The sequence below is a fragment of the Aplysia californica genome, unplaced genomic scaffold (assembly GCF_000002075.1).
Source record: "Aplysia californica isolate F4 #8 unplaced genomic scaffold, AplCal3.0 scaffold00135, whole genome shotgun sequence".
In the NCBI taxonomy this organism is placed as follows: domain Eukaryota; kingdom Metazoa; phylum Mollusca; class Gastropoda; order Aplysiida; family Aplysiidae; genus Aplysia; species Aplysia californica.
Genome location: NW_004797405.1, coordinates 15,346 through 25,375, shown reverse-complemented (window position 1 = coordinate 25,375; position 10,030 = coordinate 15,346). Strand labels below are relative to the sequence as shown.

General features: G+C 37.0%; 1 long non-coding RNA gene across 1 annotated transcript; it reads right to left on the bottom strand.

Moving 5' to 3' along the window:
• LOC118477552 lies at window positions 1–7,014 on the bottom strand. The gene is made up of 2 exons (XR_004858463.1): window positions 3,374–7,014; window positions 1–3,188 (listed from the first exon to the last, which is right to left on the bottom strand). It is a non-coding gene; the product is annotated as an uncharacterized LOC118477552 (long non-coding RNA).
• Between the last annotated feature and the right edge of the window lie 3,016 nt (window positions 7,015–10,030).

Below are 10,030 nucleotides of genomic sequence, written 5' to 3'. Positions count from 1 at the left end.
TCACATGATATGCTTGCTTTTAATCCGACTGAACAGGAAATCATTTAAAGCATACCGGGTATCAAAAGTTGTAAACATAATTTTTAGTTCTCATATAATCTATAAAGAAAATTAACAAATTCCAAATATTAGGTATATGAACATGAAAAGTTGTTTAAAAGCTCTCCACATATATCACACATGTTGTTAAGATACAGGCAAACAAACAAGCATAAAATATCCTGTATCACAGCGATGACATAGAAGGAGAAAGGCAAATCCAACCATCACTGGTATACAAACACATGTACAACATAGCAATAGAAGCATACTTGTGATCAGAAAAAAATGGTGAAAAGGTAATTGTTTAACGCCCCTATCAACACTATTAGGTTATTTAACGGGACCTTCCAGTTTAACTTCCGTCTCTAAAAGGACTGAGCCAAATGGGAAATTCATATAAAGTGTCTTTCCCATGGATACAACATCGGACCAAGCTGAGGCTCGAACCCCCGAACTCACAATCTCATAATTACGAGTTGGGTAACCTAACCAAAAGGCATCCGATGCCTACAATCTGAATTATTACAAAAAAGAAGCACAATTCAACAAAGAACAAAAATTTTCAGATCAAATCTGACTAGACAGTTCGAGTGGTGAAACAAAATAATTAGGGCCTACTGACAAAACGAAAATGATTTTGGGAAAAAACAAAAAAACCCAAACAATTGTTCATTCTGCAATTTGTAAAAATTACTGAAATTAAGGACATTTTTTCTTAGAAGGCAAACCAAAGACCAGTTTAATTTTAAAAAAAAGAGGCCTACTCAAAAGTTGAAATGAATAGCATACACAAAAGTGTCTGTGAATTTGAACGACTTTGATAGAATTTATATCCCAACCAATGACATCACATATAGGCCTATACACACAAACTTCGATATAACGAACTGCCTTCAGACCTCAGTTTTTTTAACATCTTTGCTGAGGTATGTGTCATGCATTAACCAATGAGAGTAAAAATACTAGACGGGACTTGGGGCTTCACATAGTGAACGTTACAGCTGACAGTACGTTTTAAGCTGTGTACCCTATAGCTATACCGACGCTTTACATACGGTATACACAAACGTCTTTCTGGACAATCTGACAGATCACATTTGAGCAACATTTGAGCCATCCTGCACAGTATGAGAGGTGTGCTGATAAAATGAGTTACTTCTCAGATTTTAGCCTTATGGAAATAGATTCATCAACCTTATAGGTAGAGTTTGTACAATTTTCAAGTATGGTAAAATAAAACACACAGTAGACTTGAAGAAAATGATAAGTAACTGTTTTTGTCGGCACACCTCACATACCTTCCATAGGAAGAGGAAAAGATGTTTCTCCATGAGCACAGAGAGTCGTAAATCACAAGAAGAAACTTAAGTTGATAAATCTGAAAACGAACCAATTATTTAGTACGTTTTCTCAGGTATGTAGTCGGCTGCTTCTCAAACCCTTACACAAACAAACAACAAGCAAAAAAACCCAATAAAGACTGTGGTCATTTCTACTGTTAGTTATAATACATGTATAAAGTTGTTGGTGTACGTCTCAAAAATTTCAATTTGCAGTCTCAGTTGTTGTAACACTGTGTGATTTCTCCAGACGCTTTCCATCCTATTTTCCGACCACTTTTTAATAGTTTTAGTACAAGTTTTACGGCAATTGCAACACAAACAGGTCATAGGAGTGGAAAATATTAGAGGTGTTACTATACAGTAATTACTATTTCAATACCAAAACACTTAACAGACATCTCCAAACAAAAACAAAAACAATGGTAAAAATCAAGTCTTTCCAAACTATGCAAGAGGGCAAATATATACATACACGCATAGCACAAATATACCAGTCACATCCATAATAAGTCACACCATTGTAAAAATAAAATTTGGCTGAGCAGTGCAATAACGTACTTGTATGTAACATTGTGGGTCCTAGAACTTGAGGGAAAAAAGTCCACCAAAACCATCATAATCAAATTCCCAACACGTATGTAGTAGCACAAGACACATGCTGGCGGGCCATACATTACTCTGCCCATAACTTTTAACCAGAAAACAAGCTCACTCTTAACCAGAAAGCAAGCTAACGTTTACCCTGTTAGATTCGTACCTTTCAGCACAATTTATGTTTTGAGTTAAGCAATCTTCTTTTCATGATATGAAAAGACAACATATCATTTTACAACTATCAACCATCACCATAAAAAAAGTGCTGAAAATAATTTTTTTTTTCAATATAAATGTAGCAAATAACTGAGCACATATAAAAGACATGAGTGCAGCAAAAAAAACAAAACAAAACAACAAATCCCATTCACCTTATAAAAAACAAACAAACTTGATCCTACAGGGCGTGTACAAAACCCCCCCCCCAAAACAAAACATGTAGTGTCACTCATTGAGGATGCAGGTTTTGGTCGCATAACGACGTTAGATGTTCTGTTTTTTGGGCACTAAAAAAACAAAAAAAGAAGGGTAATTTCATTATTCCTTCAGATTTTTCCCCCCTATTCTGTTCTTTTAATCTGAAACTTTAAATGGCAAACAAAATACTACTATGAAACATATTCAAATTCATGATTTGATTTGTACATGTACGTTCAAAATGTGCTGCAATATGGCCTTTGGCCTGCTACTGATCGGACATAAACGTGTCTGTTTCGTCCTCAAAGAGTTAGACTTCCCAGCTGTCCCCATCTTGAGCTCTTCCCACATCACCTCTCTGTTGGAGGTGTCCCTGTCCTGCTCTGTGAGCCACAACCCCTCCTTATGTCTCCTTCATATTTCAAACACGTAGCTGTGTCTTCAGTTCATGACTTTAGTACCAATTCTATCTACCAGGAAGGACACACGCATTGGTCCATAACTTTTGTTTATTTATTTTTTAAAAAAGATATGACAAAATAACCAAATTTTTCTTCTTTTTTTTTTTTTTTTACATATGAGTGCTTTTGCACCCCCATCAACACAATTAAGATCATTTAGAAGGTGGGCTTTGGCCCTGCCTGTCAAGACCAACCCAGGCGGAGAAGGATCAGTCATCCTAGCAGAAAGACTGAGATATTCTTAAAAATTCTCTCAACACGGGAATCGAAGTCAGGCCTCGAGCGTGCAACAGCTACAGGCCTAACCACCACACGACAGATGCTGGTATACCTGTCCCCGTGGTTTTATGCACCCTGCATAATTTTGCTAAATTTGATCATTTTTTGGCAAAATTTCTGATTATTTTCCTTCGTCATTCTTTGTTAAAATTAACAGAATCGCATAGTTTCACATTTTTGGGCTCAGTTTGCATTATTTCAGAATTTTTCTTGCATAAAACGACGGGACAGATATACAGACATGAAGTGTAATGCCGAGAGAGAGAAAGACAGAGAAGTAAGAAGAATGTAGCAGCACCTCTAGTAAAACACTGAAAAATGCCAATGCTTAGACTATGTGCCAATGAAATGCTCGTATAAAACCAATGAAATCATTTTAAAAAACCAAGACGAAGACAATAACAATAAATAATAAATGAAACATTTGGTTCATAAGATTAAATATACCCCCCCCCAAAAAAAATAAAATAAATCTAAACATTCTTTTACACTCTTAAGTAAACAATGGATGTTGCTGCAAACTGAACATTTGATTATTTGAAAATTTCTCACAAAATAGAAACACATATCTGTAATTGAAGACAGCTATGATGCTGGACTCCATCCATCCTGACCAATATACGTGAAATGTGCTGCCACATTTAGGAAATGATGACAATATCTATAAGGACACAGCGTGCTTGCTCCAAACACTTGCAAAAATGGCACTGTCAAGGCACCACAGGCAAGTCAAGTGGACCAAACAAATAGTTTTTTTTTCTGTGTTTCTAAGCACCAAGTATACGACCAACCTCTGTAAGGAGGATAAGATAGAAGCCCTTCAAATTCCTTAAATACGGAATCAACAGTAAGGATACATTCGAACTTACTCTAACGGTTATCACTATGAGACAATGACTTATACAAACGGCCCCTTCCCATCATCCCCCCCTCCCCCCCCCCACCATCCACACTTGCATTTTTTAAAACATTATGATGACACTGTGTAAGACGTCTTCCTGCCTAAGATGGTCAATGTTCTGTTGGACAATGGGTGGCCATTTTCCACAGTTTTGACTGTATCTAAACTCTGAAAACTCTTTAATGAAAAACATGAATACTTCTAATGGTGTAAAATGAAGATGAAAAAAAAAGCAAAACTGAAATATCTAAAACAAACAATTCACTTAGTTTGTACACCATTGTGCTATATATATTACTGGATTTACAAGTCTCAATTTTTGTGTGGATAATAACGAAAAATAAATAATAAATCTGTGAAAGCCTATTCTCGCAACAGATCTATAGAAAAAAAAAGCTTCTATGCAAACACAGAAGACTGTAAGTTCCTGAGAAAGCGTTCTATACTATTCAAAGATTGTGCGAAAATAATCAATTTGTTACATAAGATTTGCATAAAATGAATATGTAGTAAAACCTTGGAACAAGGTATCATCTCCCGACTAGAAAATTCATTTATCATTGTGGGGGTAATACAGTAGGAGTTATATTCAAAAGAAGTTATCCACGGAACCTGGTACAAGAAAAACATAATCTGTGGCCAAGTCTGAGCTATAGCCAGAACATGTATCACGGCAACTTCACTAGTATACCGTGAACAGCAAACTAGAGAAACTAACACTGTTTCAACAGGAACCAGAGAAAGAACGTCAAGACAGTAGATAGAACTGGATCAAAACCAGCTTTGACAAAACTCGAAGTGCTTGTTCGATAATTATGAATGTTTAAGTGAAGCAACAATTGCCACAAGATTTTAAAAATAAAAATGACACCATTTCATAGGTACAATCTTCAGCTCAGAAGTACTTGGTGAATGGTACACTTTGAATGAACCAAACCCCCTTCGACAACTAATGGAAGCATCTCATGTTAACGCAAAACTTGGAAAAAGAAAAAGCAGCTAAAAAATAGACCAAACCTTCGGCAACGGATGACAAAAGAAATTGATTGCACTTTTCGTGTATACTCACTAGCACAGCGTTATTTGGAAGCACCTTTGAAACGTAACAAAGTATTAAAATACAAAACAAAATAAAAAATAAAGCGAAAACTTGCAGTAACATTAATGATAGCTCTAAATAATAAAAAAAGGAGAAAAGGATCAAAGTGTGGAGCCGAAATCAGATCTACGGTTACTGAAAAAATATGGGAGCTCAAAGTGTGTAAACGTAAGTAAGAGATCTGCTGGCTACTGACGGAGAAAATGGACAAAATATGACAATATACTCTTTCGTGAAACTAGCTGTGCATATATATATTTTTACATTCGATAAAATGCATGGCAGAAGCCAAAAATTCTAATCTATTATCTATATTGCTACCAAAAGAACACATGTATTAAAATTCTACAGTTTCAAAATAACTGCAAATAAACTGAAAACCTCCAGACACTTTCATCTAAAAAAGACACATACGACATTGAGAATTAACCCCCCCCCCCCCCCAAAAAAAAACCCCATAAAAAAACAAGCAAATGCCCATTTAGCTCAGGAGATTCTACTTGTAGCATTTCACAAATCTTTCATTTAGACCAATAATTCATGATGCTGCAACAAGGGCGAATAAAGAATCAAACAATATTCTGCTTTGAAAATGACGCTCGGACAACATAATAACGAGCTTGGAAGTGAACAAGCAGGAAGATTTCTATAATCAATTTCACACTTCTCTACTTGTATAATATGCTGCTCTTTTGCACCACCTGAATTCTTGTCTTGATTATGGTAAATGTACAGTGATGAGAGCCTCCTCTTTATGTTGAGCGCAATAGAAAATCTGTAAACTTTTCTTACAAAAGGAATGGACGCTATGCAATTCTTCTCAGTTGCCATCAATACCAGGACGTATAATAATAACATTGTTTTACTGTTGTAAAGAGAAAAACCAAGATAAATTCGACTCATCCGAAATTTTAAGTCACTTCAAATGATGATAATGGCATAAAACATCAAGTCTTGTCTACTTCGATTTAGAAGCCACCCTTCAAATTCAAGAAAATTCCCCTCTTTCAAACTTGAAAATTTGTCATCACTTTAAACATTATATCAATATTGAATTCCGCTACATGGCAAAGAATCAACTCATTCACAAAGATAAAAAGAAAACATTTCTTTATACAGGAGTTACTAAAATGTAATTCACAAAAACCACAGTTGGTTCTTTATATCTCCAATAGATGATAATGTTAAGGTCTATAAGAGCAAGTATTAATTGTCCCAAGAAATAAATTTCACACCGAATAACCATTGGGCAGAAAAGATAAAGGAAAATGAACAAACGTGTGTGTAAGTTGATCCAATTCATTTTTAGATTGTATCGATTTGCAAAACAAGACAAGCAAGGCAAGCAGTGGAATCACAGGCTGTGTTAAAAACAAAATAAAGCAAAGTTCGGGGGTGACAAGCAAAAACCCCCACAGAGGGGTGGAGAGAAGGGAGGAGAGAGAGAGAGGGACAGCAGTTCATGGGATGGTGTTTCGTAGCATCATCAAAATCACAATAACCGGTGAAAGCCCTACACTGAATAAAAGTTGAACCATTATTACATCTTCATGCAAGAAACCAGGGGAGAAAATAGATGCAATCCATCTTCCCACAACAGAAAATGTAGCCACAGAACACATAAAAAAATTAGCAGCAGCAGCAGCGTTGCATTTTCACATACTGCAGACGAATCTTCTGAACAGAAAGAACATGTCGTTTTTTCCCCCCTACAATAATCGGGCTGAAAGCACAGCAGAAAGCAGCTCAGTGGTGGTCAAGGAAAGGGCAGAAGCACAAACAGAACTAAACTCGTGTGGAACTTAAATGGTCACTTTTAAGGACAAGCTGGCCAACCCAGATTTTGGGGGTTTCCAGAAATCTTGACCTGTACCAAAAGAGGGCATTGCCTTACCTGTAGGAGAAGTTTGGTTTCATTGGTGTGTATATTTTATTAGTTACAGAGAAAACTCTCCTTGTCCTTTAAAGAAACTGAACAAGGGTCCAAGAACTTAACATTCGATCCTCTCAAAACAGCATTTTTCGGGATAGCCCCCTTCACGGCGTCCGAAATTCCGTCTCAGCGATCTTTTAGTTAGTCCGGGCCCCCCGCGGTAGGCCATAAATTAGCGGCAGGTGACCTGCAATTTCACGCGTCAAGCCGGGGATTGACCGGGGTCAACTCGTGCACAGTGCTGTCCTATCTTGTCCTTATCAGAACGCGTTTCTTCCCCTAATTTCATGAGCCGTAAAATGATGCTCCCTCTACCCACAGAACCTATTTCTTCACCAATTCCGCTTCGTCTACGTCTTCTTGATATCTTGTGAAAGTTTCAACAGTTTTCATTGATTCGTTTGGGAATAATAACAGTTTTAAATTGTGAGTGTTATGTGATCGGAAGCGCCGTTAATAATGTTATCTCTTCAAATTTAATTACAAATCATTCGAGAATGGAACGATGGTCTTTATTTCTGTTTGCGCGGTGTGATAGCCATCAAATCATATTTTCTAATGATGTGAATTTTGTTTTTCCAGCACTTTGCGGTGACTGGAAATCAGTTAGTGAATTGTGTCCCTAAGTAAAAATCGTTAAAATGCAATGGGTCAGTCACACATATGAGAGGCATAGAGTCTCTGAATGAACTTTGTCGTGTGTGTTGGCGTTTAAATTTAACTGTCAAACAAAAAAAGTACAGAAAGCCCCGATTATGTAAGACAATGGCAGGAGATATTCTCTTGGTTTATGGGATTAATGTGAGGGACGAAAATGAACAGTCGTATTCCGCTAACATTTGTGTCAAGTGTTTTACCGCGATTTCAACTATCAAACGGAGATATGGTGTTACGTCACGTCAATTCATGCCGCAAAAAAGCAGTTGACACCAGTAGGAACATGTGGTGTGCGTTTGACAATAGCATAAATGTGAATTCCTTCTCCATTTTGTCGGTACCGCTTAGGTGGCTGCATACAAAGATCCATTTCAAGCTAACATCGTAAAACACCCCAAGCATACCTCCCCCCATCCCCATGTATGTAAGGAACTAACAAACACAATTTATACAGAAACAAGAAAATACTCCCCCGAAACTGCAAAAATTGAGGAGGCAAGTGGACTGGAAGCAATATTCAATCTTCTCAATGAAAGATTTAGCCATGTTCACACTGCAATATCACATCTGAAACCGTCAAACAATTTTCACTTCCAGAAATCTCCGTAGCAATCGACAATTACATGTCCACATTCAGACGCTATTTCCCCATAAAGTTATCCCAAAGCCACACATATCATAGCAACACTGTATTCCACACATACAACAACACATGTTTGCTCTCGGGCTTTTAGGAGAACAGGACACAGAAAGCAGCCACCAAGAGATCTCAAAACTGGAAGCCAGAGCACGAAGGATCTCAAACCAGATAGACATAATGCGTTTTATTTTTTGTGTCGCATCTCCTGCAAATAGCCCCCTCATTGCGTGCTGCTGGATATGTTTAGAAAGAAAAATTATATAAATTTATAGTTTTATTCTATACGTGTTCATTTTGTGAAAAGAAATCGGTGCTGTATATTGAAGATACGTCAGTATATCATTATTCAGGAGGATACACAATCCATTGGATACAAGAAGTCATGAATGCAGGGAAGCGTTTTGGCTATCATGCTCATGACAAGTTCCATGTTCGTGCTGGAAACAAAATTTTGAGGGAGTCAATTTCTAAACACATTTTCCTGTCTTGCGTGGCAGTTTTGTAAATATTTATCGTTAGGCTTATAAGTTATTAGCCATTCAATATGTGTTTGTTGTTTTGACTAACTATAAATAGACATAAATTTTAAGAGCATCTAACTCAAAAACGTGAGCAGCCATGGTATTGCTATTTCGTACCAATAAAGAGGTTTAGTTGCTTTCTCTAAAGAACAAACTTGTGTTCACGTATGATATTTTTTGTTTGTGTAAGACGATAAAACATGTGTTGAAAAATTCATTTCACCGACTACCGACGCAGGTAGCGGGAGGGCGGGTTAGTGACCTCTGGGTGACCGGCCCGCCGTGACCCGGTCACTCCATCGCCGATCCAACTAAAAGAGCGCTGTCTGTACGCCGTGCCTTGTGCTTAAAAGCGACCAAATAAGGTACACAGAAAGAGAAAATCCACCTTATAAATCAGTGCAGCAGCGTGACAATTTACAGCACACAGGGTGTAGACAGATAGCAGATGGTGAAAGCCAATCAAATGGTGCTTCAGGGGAGATATGAAAACGTGTTATCCATACTCATACGGCAATTAACAGATAGTAGTAGCAAAAATATTCTTGGATTACGTATAGTATAGTTGTGCCATTATGTGCAAGGTTCACCATCAAAACCAATGAATCTTCTCATATTCTGTACTAGATTTGAAAAAGGGGGGAATACAAAATTATAGTACAAACATACAAATAATGCTTTACATTTGTCTTTCATTTCATAGCATAAAAAAGGTAGAAAGTGTTGTTAGTTCCTTTCACCTTGCTTTCTGCTTCATTTACACACTTTTCTCTATTCTTTCAGATCCCACATCATCTCTGTTCAAAACACATTGCATCATATTCATTAACTATGGGTACAAAATATATCAAAATAGACCAAAATATTCCTTAGAGAAGCCACCAACACAAAAAAGTGATAATGGTCATTCACACAACTGCGTCATCAAAAATTTCCCCAGAAAGGAAGATAAAAGGAAAAATACATGTATTAGTAGGACAGCATCATTGTGGAGTAGATCATTTTATCATTAGAAGACCGCGGACGGATAGACAAAGTTGGTGCAACAATTTTCTTTTTACAAGATTTCATCCGCGAAAAATATTTGCATGATGGAAACAGTCCTAGTCCTTTACCTCTGCTGAGATTTTGTGTGTGAATATA